Source organism: Arachis ipaensis, chromosome B10 (genome assembly GCF_059453495.1).
Source record: "Arachis ipaensis isolate K30076 ecotype BB chromosome B10, ASM5945349v1, whole genome shotgun sequence".
Taxonomy (NCBI): Eukaryota; Viridiplantae; Streptophyta; class Magnoliopsida; order Fabales; family Fabaceae; genus Arachis; species Arachis ipaensis.
In genome coordinates this window covers 88,828,869-88,851,520 of record NC_142435.1, presented here as the reverse complement: position 1 = coordinate 88,851,520, position 22,652 = coordinate 88,828,869, and the positions used below count along the sequence as shown (strand labels likewise).

General features: G+C 39.6%; 3 non-coding genes across 3 annotated transcripts; 1 reads left to right on the top strand and 2 right to left on the bottom strand.

The window, feature by feature from the left end:
• Positions 1-3,909: 3,909 nt before the first annotated feature.
• LOC148580799 (small nucleolar RNA R71) lies at positions 3,910-4,017 on the bottom strand. Its single transcript, XR_015895525.1, has one exon. It is a non-coding gene; the product is annotated as a small nucleolar RNA R71 (small nucleolar RNA).
• Positions 4,018-13,256: 9,239 nt separating this feature from the next.
• On the top strand, positions 13,257-13,360 carry LOC148580798 (small nucleolar RNA R71). Its single transcript, XR_015899428.1, has one exon. It is a non-coding gene; the product is annotated as a small nucleolar RNA R71 (small nucleolar RNA).
• An 8,772-nt stretch (positions 13,361-22,132) lies between these two features.
• LOC148580797 (small nucleolar RNA R71) lies at positions 22,133-22,239 on the bottom strand. The gene has a single exon (XR_015899189.1). It is a non-coding gene; the product is annotated as a small nucleolar RNA R71 (small nucleolar RNA).
• Between the last annotated feature and the right edge of the window lie 413 nt (positions 22,240-22,652).

Genomic DNA, 22,652 nt, shown 5'->3' with positions numbered 1-22,652 from the left:
CTTCCCCGAATGAATACGAAGATGATGTTGAGGTAGATTTCTCTCATCCTCCAACATATGACTTAAGTGACAAGGAAGACATAGAAGACTTTGATCAGGACACAGTTGCAGTTGAAAAATTTTGCAAAGAAGTTGAGAAATTCACAGAAGAATGTTTTTAGTATATTTTTAGTATATTTTAGTTAGTTTTTATTATGTTTTTATTAGTTTTTTAATAAAAATCACATTTCTAGACTTTACTACGAGTTTGTATATTTTTCTGTGATTTCAGGTATTTTTTGGCTGAAATTGAGGGACCTGAGCAAAAATCTGATTCAGAGGCTGAAAAAGGACTATAGATGCTGTTGGATTCTGACCTCCCTGCACTCGAAGTGGATTTTCTAGAGCTACAGACGCCCAATTGGCATGCTCTCAATTTCGTTGGAAAGTAGACATCCTGGGCTTTCCAGCAATATATAATAGTCCATACTTTGCCCAAGATTTGATGGCCCAAACTGACGTTCCAAGTCAGCTTAAGAATTCTGGCGTCAAAACGCCAGAACTGGCACAAAAGCTGGAATTAAACGCCCAAACTGGCACAAAAGCTGGCGTTTAACTCCAAGAAAAGTTTCTACACATGAAAGCTTCAATGCTCAGTCCAAGCATACACCAAGTGGGCCCGGAAGAAGATTTCTGCATTAATTACCTATTTCTGTAACCCTAGGCTACTAGTTTTCTATAAATAGGACCTTTTGCTATTGTATTTTAAGACTTTGATACACTTGATCAGATTTTGATAGACCTTTTCACGTTTGGGGGCTGGCCTCATGGCCATGCCTAGACCCTTTTGTTCTTATGTATTTTCAACGGTGGAGTTTCTACACACCATAGATTAAGGTGTGGAGCTCTGCTGTTCTTCATGAATTAATGCAAAGTACTATTGTTTTTCTATTCAACTCAAGTCTATTTCTTCTCCAAGATGTTCATTCGCACCCAAGAACATGATGAATGTGATGATTATGTGACACTCAGCACCATTCTCACCTATGAATGCGTGCCTGACAACCACTTCCGTTCTACATGCAAACAAGCTTGAATGTGTATCTCTTGGGTTTCTAATCTAAGATTAGAACCTTTGTGGTATAGGCTAGAATTATTGGCGGCCATTCCTGAGATCCGGAACATCTAAACCTTGTCTGTGGTATTCTGAGTAGGATCCGGGAAGGGATGACTGTGACGAGCTTCAAACTCGCGAGTGTTGGGCGTGTGACAAACACAAAAGGATCAATGGATCCTATTCCAACATGATCGAGAACCGACAGATGATTAGCCGTGCGGTGACAGCGTGCGTAGAACATTTTCACTGAGAGAACGGGAAGTAGCCATTGACAACGGTGATGCCCCACATAAAGCTTGCAATGGAAAGGAGTATGAATGATTAGAAGAAGGCAATAGGAAAGCAGAGGTTCAGGAGGAACAAAGCATCTTCATACGCTTATCTGAAATTCCTACCAATGAATTACATAAGTATCTCTATCTCTATCTTTATTTTATGTTTTATTTATCTTTAATTATCAATCCTCCATAACCATTTGAATCTGCCTGACTGAGATTTACAAGATGACCATAGCTTGCTTCAAGCTGACAGTCTCCGTGGGATCGACCCTTACTCACGTAAGGTATTACTTGGATGACCCAGTGCACTTGCTGGTTAGTTGTGCGGAATTGTGACAAAGTGTGATTCACGTTTGAGAGCTCCAAGTCTTTGGCGCCATTGTTGATGATCACAATTTCGTGCACCATGTTTTTGGCGTCGTTGCCGGGGATTGTTCGAGTTTGGACAACTGATGGTTCATCTTTTTGCTTAGATTAGGTACTTTTCTTTTTATTTTTCAAAATTTTTAAGAATGAATTCTAAAGTTTTAAGGTGATGTTCTTATCATCACAAAAGCTGATTGATTCTCATCAATTTAGCTGCTGAATGTAATATCCTGCTGAAGCTTGGCTAACCATGTCTAATCTTTTTAGACTGAAGCTTTAGACTAACATTGCATGATTCCTGGAATTCTTATTAAAAGTTTTGAATCTCTTTATTTTCTTTTCCACTCAATTTTCGAAAAAATCATTAAAAAAAAAATTTATAAAATCATAAAAATAAAAAATATTTTATGTATCTTAGTGTCAATTTTTAAGTTTGGTGTCAGTTGCATGTTTCTATTCTTCTTGCATTTTTCAAATATATGCATTATATTCTTCATTGATCTTCAAGTTGTTCTTGATGATTTCTTAGCTCTGATCTTTAAATTCTCTTGTTTTGTGTGTTTTGTTGTTTCTTACATGCATTTTCAAATTGTTATAGTCCTTAGTATACAAACTTCTAAGTTTGGTGTCTTGCATGCATTGTTTATTTGATCTTAGTTGCATTTTTTATTGTTTCTCATCATTAAAAATTCAAAAATATGTTCAAAATTGTGTTTTTTCAAGTCAATAATACAGAGAATTGAAGATTCAGAACATTCAGCAGTGAAATTAAACAAAAAAAGCTGGGCATTCAAAACGCCCAGTGAAGAAGGAAAACTGGCGTTTAAAAACCAGCCAGGGTACCTGGCTGGGCGTTTAACACCCAAAAAGGTAGCATTTTAGCCGTTAAACGCCAGAATGGATACTATTCTGGGCGTTTAACGCCAGGATGACACTAGAGGGAAGATTTTGTTTTTAATTCAAATTTTTTTCAAATCTTCATAATTTTTCAAAATCAAATCTTTTTCAAATCATATCTTTTCAATCATATCTCTTCAAAATCAATTTCTTTCCATTTGTTTTATTTATTACTATTTTCGAAAATCCTTGCTACAATTAGTGATTTAATTCAAAATTTTCAAGTTGTTACTTGCCTATTAAGAAAGGATCAAATTTTAAATTCTAGAATCATATCTTCTAATTTCTTGTTAGTCAAGTAATCAACTTTAATTTTAAAACTTTCTCTTTTTAATTTGATTTTCAATCATATCTTTTCAATCACATCTTTTTCAAAATTAATTTTCAATCATATCTTTTTAATTTCTAATTTCAAAATCTTTTTCAAAATCACTTAATTTCTTTCCCAATTTTAGTTTTCGAAAATCATCAATGAAATTTTCAAAATTTTTTTTAATTATTTCAAAATCTTTTACTTTAATTTCGAAAATTCTTCCCCTCTTCTCACATCCTTCTATTTAAGGACTAACACTCCTCCACTATCAATAATTCGAACTCTATCCCTCTTGATAAGTTCGAATTCTTCTCTTTCTACCTTCTCCTTCTATTCTTCTTTTCCTCTGACACTTCAAGGAATCTCTATACTGTAACATAGAGGATTTCATACTTTCTTGTTCTCTTCTCTTTCATATGAGCAGGAGCAAGGACAAAGGCATCCTTGTTAATGCTGATCCTGAACCTGAAAGGACCTTGAAGAGAAAGCTAAGAGAAGCTAAGGAAAAACTCTCTCTAGAGGGCCTAACAGAGCTCTTCAAGGAGGAAGAAGCCATGGCAGCCGAAAACAACAACAATGCCAACAATGCAAGGAAGGTGCTTGGTGACTTTACTGCACCTACTCCCGACTTCTATGGGAGAAGCATCTCAATCCTTGCCATTGGAGCAAACAACTTTGAGCTTAAGCCTCAATTAGTTTCTCTAATGCAACAGAATTACAAGTTTTATGGACTTCCATTGGAAGATCCTCATCAGTTCTTAGCTGAATTCTTGTAAATCTGTGATACTGTAAAGACCAATAGGGTTGATCCTGAGGTCTACAGACTTATGCTCTTCCCTTTTGCTATAAGAGACAGAGCTAGGACATGGTTGGATTCACAACCCAAAGAAAGCCTGAACTCTTGGGAAAAGCTAGTCAATGCCTTCTTGGCAAAGTTCTTTCCACCTCAAAAATTGAGCAAGCTTAGAGTGGAAGTCTAAATCTTCAGACAGAAGGAAGGAGAATCCCTCTATGAAGCTTGGGAAAGATACAAGCAATTGATCAGAAGGTGTCCTTCTGACATGCTTTCTGAATGGAGCATCAAAGGTATCTTCTATGATGGTCTGTCTGAACTGTCCAAGATGTCATTGGACAGCTCTGCTAGAGGATCTCTTCATCTGAAGAAGACGCCTGCAGAAGCTCAAGAACTCATTAAGATGGTTGCAAATAACCAATTCATGTACACTTCTGAAAGGAACCCTGTGAATAATGGGACAAATCAGAAGAAAGGAGTTCTTGAGATTGATACTCTGAATGCCATACTGGCTCAGAATAAAATATTGACTCAACAAGTCAATATGATTTCTCAGAATCTGTCTGGAATGCAAGCAGTAACAGGCAGTACCAAAGAAGCTTCATCTGAAGAAGAAGCTTATGATCCTGAGAACCCAGCAATGGAAGAGGTGAATTACATGGGGAAACCCTATGAAAACACCTATAATCCTTCATGGAGAAATCATCCAAATCTCTTATGGAAGGATCAACAGAGACCTCAACAAGGTTTCAACAACAGTAATGGTGGAAGAAACAGGTTTAGCAATAGCAAGCCTTTTCCATCATCTTCTCAGCAGCAGACAGAGGATTCTAAGCAGAGCCACTTTGACATAGCAACTATAGTCTCTGATCTAATTAAAACCACTTAAAGTTTCATGATTGAAACAAGGTCCTCCATTAGAAATTTGGTGGCACAAGTGGGTCAGCTGAGTAAGAAAATTACTGAACTCCCTCCTAGTATTCTCCCAAGCAATACAGAAGAGAATCCAAAGAGAGAGTGTAAGGCCATAAACACGTCTCACATGGCCGAACCTGGAGAGGAGGAAGAGGCAATGATCTCCACTGAGGAAGACCTCAATGGACGTCCACTGACCTCCATGGAATTCCCTGATGAGAAACCATGGGAATCTGGGGCTCACACAGAGACCATAGAGATTCCATTGAATTTACTCCTGCCATTCATGAGCTCTGATGAGTATTCTTCCTCTGAAGAGGATGAAGATGTCACTGAAGAGCAAGTTGCTAAGTACCTTGGAGCAATCATGAAGCTAAACGACAAGTTATTTGGTAATAATAAACTTGATGCGCATAAACGTGTTATGCTACGATTTAGGAAATTGCACGATCGGCAAAATTCCTTCCGGCAAGTGCACCGGTTATCGTCGTCAAGTAAAAACTCACAATAGAGTGAGGTCGAATCCCACAAGGATTGGTTGAGTGAGCAATTCGGATTAGAAGTGTGTTCTAGTTGAGCGGAATCAAGATTTGAGATGAGAATTGCGGAATGTAAAATTGGCGGGAAAAGTAAATGACAAGAAAATTAAATGGCTGAATCTTAAATTGCATGAATTAAAGAGCAGAATGTAAATTGCTGAAATTAAAAGGGAATGGGGATGATTGCAAGAATTGAATTGCAGAATGTAAAGAGAAAGTGGAAATCAGAAATGGGGAATTCATTGGGTTTAGGAGATATTGAAATCTCCGAATCAAAACATGTAAATCTCTTCCTCAACCAATGCATTCATTGAATTTTGCTTGGCAATCTTATATGATTGGATCCCAATTCCTTGGCTCACCAATGCTCTCTAAAAACAAACAAATTCCCAATCCCTTGGTTTAAATGTTCATAAGAAGAGATGATGCTTGATCACTGATTATACCACACAATTTCATGAACCACAATTTGGTAGGATTACATGTCACAATATCCATCCAAACCCCAATCCAATCCACTGTGAGAAAGCTTCTCTAGCATGAATCCTCCATTCCTTTCCCAAGGCTCCGAAGGATTCCAAGTATGAGTGGTCTCTTTCCCAAGACAACTACTCAATGGAATTAGATCGAGAAGCTTTCTAACGAAATTCAAGAGAAAAGATTGAAGAAGAAGATAAACTATTATTGATTCATTGAATTACAATAGAGCTCCCTAACCCAATGAAAAGGGGGTTTAGTGAATCATAGCTCTGAATTCAATTACAAAGAAAAGGAAACTAGCTAAAAGTGAAAAGTAAAAGTCCCTCTAACTTAACTTTTATCCTATTTATACACTTTCTATATTGAGCTTCAGTTGTGCTTCTTGGGCTTTGAGGCCTCTCCTTGCTTTCCTTTTGCCTTGGGTTTATGATCCATAATCTTGATGAGGTTGTTGATCCAGATCCTGTAACATTTATTGAGCCAACTTAGTGATAATCAAATAATGACACATGACTCAATAAATTGAGATTTCAAACTCATCAATCCTTCAGGCCCAATCCCATAAACCATGATATTCAATTGGGTTTCATACCAAAGTAAGTTTAAGTTAATACTTGTGCTCAAAGACTAACTTAAATCACAATATTTTTGGCCCAGAAACCCTTTTCAAGAGTGGCGTTTAAGTTGTAGTTTAAGCTTAAACTGCAACTTAAACGCCAGACACTTCCAGTGAGGCCATTTGTAGAAGCACGTTTAAGCTTCAGTTAAGGTTAAACTGAAGCTTAAACGTGGAAATGGAAGAAGGTAGCCCTGGAGAGTAATGTAGTCGAACACGTTTAACCTCCAGTTTAAGGTTAAACTGGAGGTTAAACGTGGAAAAGGAATGAGGCATCCTGGAGGTCGAACACGTTTAACCTCCAGTTTGAGGTCAAACTGGAGGTTAAACGTGGAAAGGGGTGTAGGCATACTGGAGGTCGAACACGTTTAACCTCCAGTTTGAGGTCAAACTGGAGGTTAAACGTGGAAGCTTGGAATGGTGGCCCTGGAGGTGTCGAACACGTTTAACCTCCAGTTTGGGGTCAAACTGGAGGTTAAACGTGGAGATGGAGAGAGCAACCCTGGAGTGAAAAAACTATCGAACACGTTTAAGCTCCAGTTTGAGTCAAACTGGAGCTTAAACGTGGAATGGCCCCTGGTACTCTTCCTGGTTCTGGCGTTTAACCTCCAGTTTGAGGTCAAACTGGAGGTTAAACGTGGAACTCCTCCCTGGTTGGCATACTCATTCTGGCGTTTAACCTCCAGTTTGAGGTCAAACTGGAGGTTAAACGTGGAATGCTCCTTAAGTGAGGCTTTTCATTCTGGCGTTTAACCTCCAGTTTGAGGTCAAACTGGAGGTTAAACTTCAATCCCAGCATTTCTTATCCTTCATGATTTTGGCGTTTAAGCTCCAGTTTAGGCTTAAACTGGAACTTAAACTCCACATGTGATATACAAGCTTCCTTTATTGATTTTGTTGCTTCCTTGCTTAGCCTCTTCTTCCCTGAAATCATCCAAACAATTGCATCAAAGTCTTGCAAAATTTCATGAGAAATCTTTCATTCATAGCATTTAAGTAATATAACTAAAACTCATGGAATTTGCATCAAAATCATATTGTTTGGATGGTTCATTACTTTGTTCTTCATTTAACCATTTTTGGTTACTTTAAGCTCAAGAAAATGCATAAAACAACTAAAACTAACAGAAAAATGCTAGTGAAACTAGCCTATGATGCCTTGGCATCACAACACCAAACTTAATACTTGCTTGTCCCTAAGCAAGTCCTGAGTTATTTGAGAAGAAAGTATGAACAGAAAGTAATTACATTGGCTATATTAGCAAGCAATTGAAGTTCATCAGAAGGGTTCTATGCAGAAAGTTGCAGCATCACTTTTTCATACTTATCAGGTAGGATTATCACTTTTTCATTGCATCCGTCAAAAATTGCTATGGCCTCCTGTTATTCTTATGTCTTTGGCACTTCTCTTTTGTTTTTCTTTTCTTTTTCTTAGAGCTTCTTTTGCTCCTTGCTTGCTTAGTGTCATGTGTTGCACAAGCCTTTGGCATTTTCTTTTTCTTATCAGTGCACTACACATATCCACTTTAGGCATTTTAGTTCACATTTCTTCTTGAGACATTGGTGCCCAGCACCTCTTTGTGTGACTAAATGTTTTGTATTGAGGTTGCTCTTGATAATGGACTTTTGGTTGATAATCCCGGGTTAGTTAACCCAAGTTACCAAGTGTTGAAACACTCCTCAGAACCTATTCATCCAAGCATATCCTTAATACATAAACACCACAGGCATTTGTCTCAGGAGTTCAAACCATTGGTGCCTAGCTTATTTTCTCAATTTTTTTGCTTTTTGGTTGCCTTTTTCCGTGGCTTTTTCTTTTCCTTTTTCTTTCTTTTTCATGGCCAAAGACATTTATTCATCAAGATCCATAGACAATTTTTACTTCTACATAAAAAATGATAATTCTACACTCAAATTTTAGTGATGTGACTAAACAATCAAGCATGCATACCACCACTTAATTCTACTTGATTTGTCACTAATTTAGCCGGTTACTTTTGTTCAAACTTTTCTTTTATTTTTGGAAACAGAACAAGCATGGCACGCACTTGTTTAAGAAGGTGAAGTTATATCCAAACATCTAGGCATTCACTTTATTCAAAGCACTTAACAAACACACATAAAAAAAACGACTCATAAAAAAAAAACTCCACCTAACACTTAAATGACTTATGATGAAAACACGTTCATAAAGACAATTCACCAATTATCATTTGATTATTAAGGAACGAGACCACCTCTTATTTATTGCTTGGTTCTTCTTAATTCTTGGGATCCTGCTTCTTCTTGCTTCCTGCCTCTTTTTGACCACTTGTGCTTCCTTTGTCTTTTCTTATGAGCTTTTTCCAGAATCCAGCCTTTTTCATCGTTTCTTCCACTCCTTTTTCAAGGATCATTGCCTTGTTTATTTCTCCTTCTTTCCTCCCTTTGAAATACTCATCATAAGCTGGGAATGCTGGGTCCATCTTGTGTAGATGTTCCCCTATGTAGTTAAGCTTGATTTGCGAACTGATGTTGTAGTCAGCTTGGACTGAGTATCTTGCATTCTGTAAAGTGGTGGCTTCCTTGATTGCCAAGACATTGGCATCTTGGTGTTGGCATATGTGGCTGAAGGATTCCTGTAAGTGTAGATTTTGTTCCCTTTGCAGATCAAAGAATCTTGATTCAAAGTTCCTTTGCATATCCATCATTTTTAGATGAAAGTCTTCTTGTCTTTCCTGAGACCTCATGTATTGTTGAGACATTCCTTCCATGATTTCCTGCATTCTGCTCATATCCATGGGGTCTCTGGGAATTCGTTGTCTTCTTTCAGGATTTGCTTGCTCTTCTTGCTCTTCTTCTCTGTCTTCTCCTTCCTGTCTTTCTTGTTCTGCTTCTTGCTCGGCTTCCACTTGTTGCCCTTCTTCATTTCTTCTTCTTGTATGTCTTGGAGGAGTTGGGCCAAGAGTCATTCTGTGTGCAGTTATGGCCAGCCCAGGATATAGCCAATTAGGTCTTTCATCCTCAAGTGGTACTTGGGCATCGATGCATAGTCTAATGATGGTGCTAGGGAAATGAAGCCAGGATTCAGGGTCACTTTTCTCACTAAACTCTTGTATCTGTTCAGCAATGAGTTTATGAACTTTGATCTCTCCTCCAACCATAATGCAATGTAGCAAGATGGCTCTTTTAGGGACTATTTCTGAAGAGTTTGCAGTGGGTAGGATGGATCTCCTAACTATTGCATACCACCCTTTAGCTTCAGGTGTTAGGTCTCCTCTTCTCAAGACTCTTGGAGCCCCTCTTGTTTTTCTCACCCATTCAGCTCTGATGGCACAAAGGTCTTCAGCAATAGTTGTATAGTCAGGTTCTCCTCTCATCCTTTCGTCATAACTTGCTTGGCTGAAATGTATGTTTTTCAGGCCAAGAGTTTTCATGATTGCTTTGGGACTGAAGTCAACTTCCACCCCTCTCACATAGCTTTTGTATGTGGGGTTCTTGGTTTGATCCTCCCTTACTGCATTTGCATAAAACTCCTTCACCAAGTTGATGTTGATTCTAGTGATTGGCTTAGTTAGGAGCTCCCACTTCCTCTTTTTGATCTTTTCCCAAACACCTGGGAACTCATCCTTTTCAAGTTCAAAGGGGACCTCAGCTAGTACCGTTTTAGGTCTCATCCATTCGGCTTGAATCTCATGGAACACTGATCTGTATCTCCATGCATCGAATCCCCTGTTTTCCTCCATTGGCTGCTTGTCTTTTCTTCTTTTGTGGCTAGATGAAGCTGCCATTTTGGTAAGTGACAACTAAAGTTGACACGGTGAAGCAAGAAGTGTTGTTGGAGGTGTGGTGAGATTGTTTTCGGCAAGAGATGGTTATGCTATGATGAAGGAAAAAGTGTATGAAGGAGGATTGATGGTGTGGGACTCGTTCCCCAAGTGGTTCTTTATAGTGCCCATGAGTGAAAAATGAACGGCTAGGGTGGTTTGTGAAGGGTGGCTTGATGGTAAATATATGAATTGTAGATAAGGACGATTGGCTTTTCATTTTCTTGGAAGTATTCTGGATGCATTAGGTTGTACATGTAGCTTTCTTTTCTTGCAGAACTTCCTTTTCCCATGTGTTAGTTTCAAAGATTTATGAATTTTCTTTTTGACCAAGCACGTACCTCCCTTTGTCTTTTTCCTCCATTTTTGTCTTTTCTTTTGTACCTGCACAAACAAACAAAATTGCTATCATTTTTCGGTCCATGTGAATTATGAATAGTATTTGCACATGTAAATCAATGCTTGTCTTTATGAGCTTATAGCCGTGACATTCTACATGTATGCACACTTATTATTTGGACACCAAACTTAGTTTTTGGTTAAGTCTCCTGATGACATGACATCCATATTGGTTGTCCTTAATGAGTGTGCATATTTCTAATAAATCATAGTCACCTTGGCTCTTTGATTCTAAACAAAGTAACTACCCTAAGTAATTGAAACTAAAGCATTAAAACATATGAATGGTATACTTGTCATGAATTTTGAAATCCAGAGGAACTTCTTGCTTTTCATAAACTGTGTTCAAAAAGAACACCAAACTTAATGTTTGGTTGTGCACCTTGAATGAAAGATGGAATTCAATTTGAGTAAGATTTGGGAGTGCCATCAGGCACACCAAACTTAGAGACCAATTGTAATTTACATGCACGGTTTAGTGCACTTAATCAATAGTTGTCCTGAGGATTCAAGTTCATGCATAAGAAACCATACTTTATTAGATGTAAAGCAAAGCATTAAAGATTAAGGATACTAAAAACATGGGTTGCCTCCCATGAAGCGCTTCTTTAACGTCACTAGCTTGACGGTTGTCCCTTGTTAGGGTGGATTGTAGTGCTTGACGTCCTCTCCTCTCACTATGAAAACGTCCCCTCTTGATTCATTCATGACCTCTAAATGTTCCAAAGAAAGAACTTTCTTGATTGTGAACACTTGAGGGAGCTGAGAAGGAATGGTCTTGAGGCCAGGTGGGATTGGCAGATAATGACTTGAGATCACTTTATCTCCTGGAGAAAAACCTTCAGTGGGAATTTTCTTGTTTCTCCATCCTCTTGGCAATCTCCCTATCACTCTTCCCTTTCTCTTGAGGATTTCTTCATTGACCTTTATGTCAGGAGGATCCTTCTGATCTGTTTCCACTGATTCTTGTGGCTCTAACTCTTGCAACTCTTGTTTGCCTTCCAATGACTGTTTTAGAGTCTCAGCTGCTGGATTACTTTCCTCCAAACATGGATGGCTACTATCATCTTTGGGCTTTTCAGATTCTGGTTCAGGCTCAGATGCAGGTTTGAAGACTTTGAAAATGAGCTGTTCATCATGTATTCTCAGAATTAGTTCTCCTTGTTCTACATCTATGAGCGCTCTAGTAGTGGCTAGAAATGGTCTGCCCAGAATGATAGGGTGTAAATAGCTTTCCTCCATGTCCACAATGACAAAGTCTGTGGGGAAATAATAATCTCCTACTTTCACCAGCACATTTTCAACTACCCCTTCAGCTTGCTTCTGAGTTTTGTCAGCCAGTTGTATGATTACATCAGTGGATCTCACCTCGTTCAGTTGTAGCCTCTTCATAAGAGTTAGAGGCATCAAATTTATGCTAGCTCCTAGATCACAGAATCCTCTGTCAATTTTTGTTTCCCCTATGATGCAAGGGATATGAAAACTTCCTGGGTCCGTTTTCTTAGAGAGTGTGTCTTTCTTGATGAGAGCACTGCATTCTTTGTTCATTGTTACCGTTTGTCCTCCCTTCAAAACTCTTTTCTTGCTTAACAATTCCTTTAAATACTTGATGTGTGTGGGCATTTGATGAAGAATCTCAAGAAAGGGAATATTGACATGCAGAGAATTAAATGTCTCTAGAAACCTTGAATAGGTTTTCCTTTTTTCACCTCCTCCTAACCTCTCAGGAAATGGTGCTTTTGGTTGGTATACCTCCATCATGCCTTTTTGCAGATCCTTGGCTTGCTCAGTTCCACTTTCCTGCTTAACTTCTTCCACATCTTCTTTCAAGATTTCTGGTTCCTGCTGTGAGGACCTGATTCCTTCTTCTTCTGAGGCTTCCTTCAATATGGTGATGGCCTTGCACTCTTCCCATCTTACTCTCTTTTGTTCCCCCTTAGGATTCTTTTCTGTGTCACTAGGGAACACTGCAGTTGATTTGGGTGCCTGTTGAGATAGCTCTCCTACTTGAGATTCCAACCTTTTGAGTTTTTCACCATGGTTTCTTAAGGTAGTTCTCACATCATCCCTGAAGCTCTTCAATTCAATTATGTCTTGGCTCATGGTTGCCATCATTCCTTCCATCCGGTTTAATTGATCTTGAAATTGTTGGTTCGGATTAGGTTGGATATGTTGATTATTTTGGCCATGATATGATGATTGGGGGTAAGTGTTTTGTGTGGCTTGGTATGATTTTTGGTTGGAGTTTTGGTATGTGGAGTTGTTTTGTTGGTTGTGGTTGTAAGGTTTGTGGTTTTGTGGTTGGGTTTGTTGGTTTCCCCACCCAAAGTTTGGGTGGTTTCTCCAGCCTGGGTTGTAAGTGTTGGAGTGTGGATCATATGATTGCCTTTGTTGGTTTCCCACATAGTTAACCTCATCCCAATCACCTCCTTCAATGCCTACTTCCTCTTGATCTTGTGTGTGTATTGCAGCCACTTGCTTTGTTTCTAATTGCCTGGTAAGCTCTGCTAGTTGCTTGGCAAACACCTTGTTTTGGGCTAGAATTGTATCAACATGGTTCAGCTCCATGACTCCCTTAGTGTTGTGCCTTTCTGATGCATAGTAGTACTCATTCTCAGCCACTGTCTCGATCACTTCAATGGCTTCTTCCACGGTCTTTTTCTTGTTCAATGAACCTCCTGATGAATGGTCTACAGCCTTCCTTGATTCATAAGAGAGCCCATCATAGAAGATGTGCAGTTGCACCCAATCATGGAACATGTTTGGTGGGCATTTCCTTGTCAAGTCCTTGAATCTCTCCCATGCCTCGTAGAGAGTTTCACCATCTTGTTGTCTAAAAGTCTGGACCTCAGATCGAAGCCTATTGACCTTTTGTGGAGGGTAGAAACGTGCCAGAAACTTGCCTTCCACCTCATCCCATGTGGTTAGACTCCCCCTTGGGAATGATTCCAGCCACTTAGCTGCCTTGTCCCTAAGTGAAAATGGGAACAAAAGCAGTTTATAGGCATCTTCCTGGACTCCATTGGACTTCACAGTGTCACAAATTCTCAGGAATTTTGTGAGATGTTGGTTTGGGTCTTCATTAGCACTTCCTCCAAAGGAACAATGATTTTCCACCAATGATATTAGCTGTGGCTTGAGCTCAAAATTGTTGGCCTGAATGGGTGGTTTCTGGATGCTACTACCACAGTTCCCAGAGGTTGGGTTTATGTATGAACTAAGAACCCTCCTCTCAGGAATGGCATTGTTTCCATCAGCTCTCTCATGGTTGTGAACTTCTCTATCCATGTTGAGATCTAGAGCTTCCTCAAAATTGTCCTCAGATTCTCCTTCAGATTCCTCTTCTCCCACTACTCTCTTCCCTCTGCTTCCCTTCTAAGTCTATGAAGGGTCCTTTCCGGTTCGGTATATGGAGGAGTTGATGTCTCTCCTCTCCTACCTGTCATACAAGAACACAGCTCAAACACAAACAAGTGAAATACTCTTGGTTAATGGAAGAGTATGGTTAGATCAATTGAGGAATTAAATCAAACAGTTAGTGAGTCAGTGAGTTAGTTGCATGGATTTAAAGGCATAAAGAAGGAAAGCATGTAACCAAGTGCAGAAATTAAAATTCAACAAGTATCTAGAACAGAATTAATCAAAGCAAGAGAAAATTGCTCAATCTAGTTAGCTTCCAATTTGAGAATTGTCAATCGAAAACCAATCCCCGGCAACGGCGCCATAAACTTGATGCGCATAAACGTGTTATGCTACGATTTAGGAAATTGCACGATCGGCAAAATTCCTTCCGGCAAGTGCACCGGTTATCGTCGTCAAGTAAAAACTCACAATAGAGTGAGGTCGAATCCCACAAGGATTGGTTGAGTGAGCAATTCGGATTAGAAGTGTGTTCTAGTTGAGCGGAATCAAGATTTGAGATGAGAATTGCGGAATGTAAAATTGGCGGGAAAAGTAAATGACAAGAAAATTAAATGGCTGAATCTTAAATTGCATGAATTAAAGAGCAGAATGTAAATTGCTGAAATTAAAAGGGAATGGGGATGATTGCAAGAATTGAATTGCAGAATGTAAAGAGAAAGTGGAAATCAGAAATGGGGAATTCATTGGGTTTAGGAGATATTGAAATCTCCGAATCAAAACATGTAAATCTCTTCCTCAACCAATGCATTCATTGAATTTTGCTTGGCAATCTTATATGATTGGATCCCAATTCCTTGGCTCACCAATGCTCTCTAAAAACAAACAAATTCCCAATCCCTTGGTTTAAATGTTCATAAGAAGAGATGATGCTTGATCACTGATTATACCACACAATTTCATGAACCACAATTTGGTAGGATTACATGTCACAATATCCATCCAAACCCCAATCCAATCCACTGTGAGAAAGCTTCTCTAGCATGAATCCTCCATTCCTTTCCCAAGGCTCCGAAGGATTCCAAGTATGAGTGGTCTCTTTCCCAAGACAACTACTCAATGGAATTAGATCGAGAAGCTTTCTAACGAAATTCAAGAGAAAAGATTGAAGAAGAAGATAAACTATTATTGATTCATTGAATTACAATAGAGCTCCCTAACCCAATGAAAAGGGGGTTTAGTGAATCATAGCTCTGAATTCAATTACAAAGAAAAGGAAACTAGCTAAAAGTGAAAAGTAAAAGTCCCTCTAACTTAACTTTTATCCTATTTATACACTTTCTATATTGAGCTTCAGTTGTGCTTCTTGGGCTTTGAGGCCTCTCCTTGCTTTCCTTTTGCCTTGGGTTTATGATCCATAATCTTGATGAGGTTGTTGATCCAGATCCTGTAACATTTATTGAGCCAACTTAGTGATAATCAAATAATGACACATGACTCAATAAATTGAGATTTCAAACTCATCAATCCTTCAGGCCCAATCCCATAAACCATGATATTCAATTGGGTTTCATACCAAAGTAAGTTTAAGTTAATACTTGTGCTCAAAGACTAACTTAAATCACAATATTTTTGGCCCAGAAACCCTTTTCAAGAGTGGCGTTTAAGTTGTAGTTTAAGCTTAAACTGCAACTTAAACGCCAGACACTTCCAGTGAGGCCATTTGTAGAAGCACGTTTAAGCTTCAGTTAAGGTTAAACTGAAGCTTAAACGTGGAAATGGAAGAAGGTAGCCCTGGAGAGTAATGTAGTCGAACACGTTTAACCTCCAGTTTAAGGTTAAACTGGAGGTTAAACGTGGAAAAGGAATGAGGCATCCTGGAGGTCGAACACGTTTAACCTCCAGTTTGAGGTCAAACTGGAGGTTAAACGTGGAAAGGGGTGTAGGCATACTGGAGGTCGAACACGTTTAACCTCCAGTTTGAGGTCAAACTGGAGGTTAAACGTGGAAGCTTGGAATGGTGGCCCTGGAGGTGTCGAACACGTTTAACCTCCAGTTTGGGGTCAAACTGGAGGTTAAACGTGGAGATGGAGAGAGCAACCCTGGAGTGAAAAAACTATCGAACACGTTTAAGCTCCAGTTTGAGTCAAACTGGAGCTTAAACGTGGAATGGCCCCTGGTACTCTTCCTGGTTCTGGCGTTTAACCTCCAGTTTGAGGTCAAACTGGAGGTTAAACGTGGAACTCCTCCCTGGTTGGCATACTCATTCTGGCGTTTAACCTCCAGTTTGAGGTCAAACTGGAGGTTAAACGTGGAATGCTCCTTAAGTGAGGCTTTTCATTCTGGCGTTTAACCTCCAGTTTGAGGTCAAACTGGAGGTTAAACTTCAATCCCAGCATTTCTTATCCTTCATGATTTTGGCGTTTAAGCTCCAGTTTAGGCTTAAACTGGAACTTAAACTCCACATGTGATATACAAGCTTCCTTTATTGATTTTGTTGCTTCCTTGCTTAGCCTCTTCTTCCCTGAAATCATCCAAACAATTGCATCAAAGTCTTGCAAAATTTCATGAGAAATCTTTCATTCATAGCATTTAAGTAATATAACTAAAACTCATGGAATTTGCATCAAAATCATATTGTTTGGATGGTTCATTACTTTGTTCTTCATTTAACCATTTTTGGTTACTTTAAGCTCAAGAAAATGCATAAAACAACTAAAACTAACAGAAAAATGCTAGTGAAACTAGCCTATGATGCCTTGGCATCAGTAATGAGACTTGGGAGAATGAACCTCCATTGCTCACTAAAGAACTGGATGACTTGACTAGGCAGAAATTACCTCTGAAGAGACAAGATCCTGGAAAGTTCTCAATACCTTGTACCATAGGCACCATGACCTTTGAGAAAGCTCTGTGTGACCTAGGGTCAAGCATAAACCTCATGCCTCTCTCTGTAATGGAGAAGCTAGGGATCATTGAGGTACAAGCTGCAAGAATCTCACTGGAGATGGCAGACAATTCAAAGAAATAGGCTTATGGACTTGTAGAGGATGTCTTGGTTAAGGTTGAAGACCACTACATCCCTGCTGATTTCATAATCCTAGAGACTGGGAAGTGTGTGGATGAATCCATTATCCTTGGCAAACCCTTCCTAGCCACAGCAAAAGCTGTGATTGATGTTGAGAGAGGAGAATTAATCATTCAAGTGAATGAAGACTCCCTTGTGTTTAAAGCTCAAGGATATCCCTCTGTAACCATGGAGAGGAAGCATGAAAAGCTTCTCTCAATACAGAGTCAGACAGAGCCCCCACAGTCAAACGCCAAGATTGGCAGAAAGGGGTATTTTTGCACGCCACTTGGTGCAGGGATGAGATATCCTTGACACCTCAGGATCTGTGGACCCCACAGGATCCCCACCTACCCCACCCCTCTCTCTCTTCTTCACCCATTCACTAATCACTTCAATACCTCTTCCCCAAAAACCCCTCACCTATCAAATCCCACCATTCTCTTCACCACTCACATCCATCCTTCATAAAATCCTACCTACCTCACCATTCAAATTCAAACCACTTTCCCACCCAAACCTACCCATAATGGCCAAACCATACCCCCTCTCCACTCCTATATAAACCCATCTTCACTCCTTCATTTTCACACAACATACACACTACTTCTCCCCCTTGGCCGAAATACTAAGCCCCTTCCATCTCTTCTATTTCTTCTTCTACTCTCTTCTTTCTTCTTTTGCTTGAGGACTAGCAAACCTTCTAAGTTTGGTGTGGTAAAAGCGTTGCTTTTTGTTTTTCCATAACCATTTATGGCACCTAAAGCCGGAGAAACCTCTAGAAAGAGGAAAGGGAAGGCAAAAGCTTCCACCTCCGAGTCATGGAAGATGGAGAGATTCATCTTAAGGGTGCACCAAGACCACTTCTATGAAGTTTTGGCCAAGAAGAAGATGATCCCCGAGGTCCCTTTCAAACTTAAAAAGGGTGAATATCCGGAGATCCGACACAAGATTCGAAGAAGAGATTGGGAAGTTCTCACCAACCCCATTCAACAAGTCAGAATCTTAATGGTTCAAGAGTTCTATGCCAATGCATGAATCACCAAGAACCATGATCAAAGTGTAAACCCGGACCCAAAGAATTGGCTTACAATGGTTCGGGGAAAATGCTTAGATTTTAGTCCGGAGAATGTAAGGTTGGCATTCAACTTGCCCATGATGCAAGGAGATGCACACCCCTACACTAGAAGGGTCAACTTTGATCAAAGGTTGGACCAAGTCCTCATAAACATCTGTGAAGAGGGCGCTCAATGGAAAAGACATTCAAGAGGGAAGCCGGTTCAACTAAGAAGGTATGATCTCAAGCCCGTGGCTAGGGGATGGTTGGAGTTCATCCAACGCTCAATCATTCCCACTAGTAACCGGTCTGAAGTTACTATAGACCGAGCTATCATGATCCATAGCATCATGATTAGGGAGGAAGTAGAAGTTCATGAAGTTATATCCCAAGAACTCTACAAGGTGGCGGACAAGTCCTCTACTTTGGCAAGGTTAGCCTTTCCTCATTTCATTTGTCACCTCTGCAATTCAGCTGGAATTGACATAGAGGAGGACATCCTCATTGATGAGGATAAGCCCATCACTAAGAAAAGGATGGAGCAAACAAGAGATCCCACTCAAGGGATAAATTTTCCTCCACAAAACTATTGGGAGCAAATCAACATCTCCCTAGGAGAATTAAGTTCCAACATAGGACAACTAAGGGTGGAGCACCAAGAGCATTCCATCCTCCTCCATGAAATTAGAGAAGACCAAAGAGTCATGAGAGAGGAGCAACAAAGGCAAGGAAGAGACATTGAGGAGCTCAAGCACTCCATTAGATCTTCAAAAGGAAGAACAAGCCGCCATCACTAAGGTGGATCCGTTCTTTAATCTCCTTGTTCTTTATTTTCTATTTTTTTCAAATTTTTATGCTTTCTGTTTATTTATGTTTGTTTCTTTATTACATGATCACTAGTGTCTAAGTGTCAGATGCCAGGGCATTTTGGCCAGTTTCATTGACCTTTTCTTTACTGTTTTTAGGGTAGCTTCATGCATTTTCTTAGAAAATAAGCTAGTTTTGGGTAGATATTCACTTATATCTTGATTCAAGCATACATGTTGCACTTTACATGATTTCATGAGGATTTTGCATGAATTTAATGACAAATTGGATGTTGCATTTCCCATGACTTGGACTAGAACTTTGATGCACTTTATTGCTTAATTTCAGGACAAAGGAAGCAAGGAAGAACCACGTTAGCAGCCACGTTAATCTAACTAACGTGACCTCTAACGTGGAATGGGAGCTAACTTGCAAAGTTAATGAGAAAAGTAATCACCAATAACGCCCTCGAAGCCATCATAACCCACATTAAGAGTCACGTTAACTAAGTTAACGTGAACTGTAACGTGGAAGAAAGAAAATGGAGCCAACATTAGTGACACTTACCTTTGTCACTAACGTTGGACCAAGCTCATAAGTGGCCACGTTAAGAGTCACGTTAACTTAGTTAACGTGGACTCTAACGTTAAGAAGCAAAAAGAGAAGCCAACGTTAGTGACATTCACCGTTGTCACTAACGTTGGCCAAGCCTCATTAAGCCACGTTAACACCCACGTTAACTTGTTAACATGGAAGCTAACGTGGAGATAGCATGTGATCGCCAACGTTAGTGACACCTACCTTTGTCACTAACGTTGGAATGAACCCACACAAGGCACTATGAGCCACGTTAACTCCTACGTTAACTTAGTTAACGTGGAAGCTAACGTGGATAAGGGAATGATGAGCCAACGTTAGTGACACTCACCTTTGTCACTAACGTTGGAGATGGCTAGCATTGCTACGTTAGAAGCCATGTTAACCTAGTTAACGTGGACTCTAACGTGGGAAATAGGGGCACATTGGAACGTTAGTGACAAAGGTAAGTGTCACTAACGTTCTCGAATGATTGGCAAGCTAACGTTAAGAGCCACGTTAACTAAGTTAATGGGGACTCTAACGTAATAAAGGGGGAGGGTTCTCAACGTTATTGGGAAAGGTAAGTCCCAATAACGTGTGTGAAAGACCAAGAGGCAACGTTAGTGGTAACGTTTGTGCCACTAACGTTGAGGTTAACGTAGTTCATACTTGGGTAAGGAATGTTAGTGAAAAAGGTGATTGTCACTAACGTTCTCAAACCACACTTTCACTTAACTTTAACACCACTAAGGTCCTGAGCCAAGGTCTCTGCCCACTTCAAATTTTCTCTCTGCAAGTAAAGCTAAGCCCAAAGAAGAAGAGAACTGCTTCAAACTCAAGATCCAAAGGCCCATACCCAAGACTTGAAGAGCCAATTAGAAGATCAGAAGAGTAGTATATATAGGAGTAGCTTTTAATTAGTTGAGGAGAGCTGGAAACTTTAGGGAGCCTTTGGCATAGAACTACTCTCTGTATTTACTCTACACTTCTAGTTTTTCTTTCATCATGTATTCTCCATCTTTGTTTTCATTTTCCAGAGCTATGAACAACTAAACCCCTTTCATTGGGTTAGGGAGCTCTGTTGTAATTTGATGGATCAATATTAGTTTTCATTCTTCTTCTTCTATCTTTTCTCTTGATTTTACTAGAAAGCTTTCGATCTTCATTCAATTGGGTAGTTATCTTGGAAAAGAAGCTATTCAAACTTGGATCTCTTTTGAACCTTGAAAGAGGAATGAAGAGATCATCCTAGAAATGCTTTCTCATGCTGGACCAAATTGGATTTGGATGGATATGTGACTATAATCCTTCCAACACTTGGTTTGGGAAATGCATGTGGTATAATCAGTGACCATACTTCATCTCTTCTCATGAGCAATTGACCAAGGAATTGGCTATTGATCAAGATTTGAGAGATTGAATTGCAAGGAATTGTAATTCAATCACTTAAGATTGCCAAGGAGATCAATGAATGCATTGATTGAGGAAGAGATGAAAATGAACTTGATATGGAGAATGCAACATCTCCCGAGCCCAATGAACTCCCCATTTCTGATCTTACCCATTCTCTTTAATTTCTGTCATTTACTTTTATGAGCAATTACCCCATTCCCATTTAAGATTCTGTAATTTACTTTCCGCCATTTACATTCAGCTCTTTATTTCTAGCATTTACTGTTTCTGCTATTTACTTTCCCGACATTTAATTTTCTACAATTCTCAACTCAAATTCTGGTTCGCTCAACTAGAACATTCCTCTAATTAAAGTTTCTTGATCAATCAATCTCTGTGGGATTCGACCTCACTCTATTGTGAGTTTTTACTTGACGGCGAATTCGGTACACTTGCCGAAGGAAATTTGTTACGAGACAAGTTTTTCGTGCATCAAGTTTATGGCGTCGTTGCCGGGGATTGATTTTGAATCAACAATGATTAAATTGGAGGATAACTAGATTGAGCATTTTTAGTTTGTTTGATTTATTTTTCTGTTTGAGTAATTTACTTTCAGTTTTAGTTAATTTCTTCCCTTCCCCCTATTTTTTCATTTTTTTTAGTTATTTACAATTCAGTTCACTAAGCCACTAACTGTTTGATATGTTGCATCACTCACACTAACAGTAATTCTAACAGAAATACTTTCTGCATCTATTTTCCTTGCTTGTGCTTTGTTGGTTGTACCACAGGGAGAAGAAGTGGGGCTTCAACTTCCTTTGATTCTGAACCTGAGAGGACCTTCCTTAGATTAAGGAGGGAAGCAAGAGGAAAAAGAGTAGTGGGTGCTGAGGAAGAGGAAGAGTACTTTGAACTAGACATGGAGGAGAATATGGAGAACCATCATGAAGAAGAGGCTCACAACCATGGCAGAGAAGGTCTAGCAAATTATGTTGGGCAAGAGAGAAGAGTTCTGGGTTCTTACATCAACCCAAACCCAGGAAACTGTGGAAGTAGCATCCAAAAGCCAACCATACATGCCAACAACTTTGAACTAAAGCCACAACTCATCACTCTTGTTCAGAATAATTGTTCATTCGGAGGAGGTGTCCAAGAAGACCCCAATCATCACCTAACCACATTTCTGAGGATATGCGATACTGTGAAGTCTAATGGTGTTCATCTTGACACCTATAGACTACTTCTGTTCCCTTTCTCACCCAAGGACAAGGCATCTAAATGGCTGGAGTCCTTCCCAAAGGAGAGTTTAGCAACCTGGGAAGATGTGGTGAACAAATTCTTGGCAAGATTCTATCCTCCTCAACGGATTAATAGGCTGAGAGCTGAGGTGCAAACATTCAGGCAGCAGGATGGTGAGACTCTATATGAAGCATGGGAGAGGTTTAAGGACCTAACAAGGAGGTGTCCACCAAATATGTTCAATGAATGGGTGCAGCTACACATTTTCTATAAAGGCCTTTCCTATGAATCAAAGAAGGCAGTAGACTACTCATCCGGGGAATCTCTGAACAAGAAGAAGACCATTGAGGAGGCCATAGATGTCATTGAAACTGTAGCAGAGAATGACTACTTCTATGCCTCCGAAAGAGGGAACACTAGAGGATTGATAGAGGTAAACAATATGGATGCACTGCTGGCCCAATACAAGCTCATAACCAAGTAATTGACTGACCTCACTAAGAAGATAGAGAGGAACCAAGTAGCAGCAATCACCACCTCATCAACGATCCAAGAAGAAGTGAATGAAGAAGCAGAGGGTAGTCAGGAGCAAGCCAACTACATTGGGAATTCACCTAGACAAAATCATGACCCATACTCCAAGACCTACAACC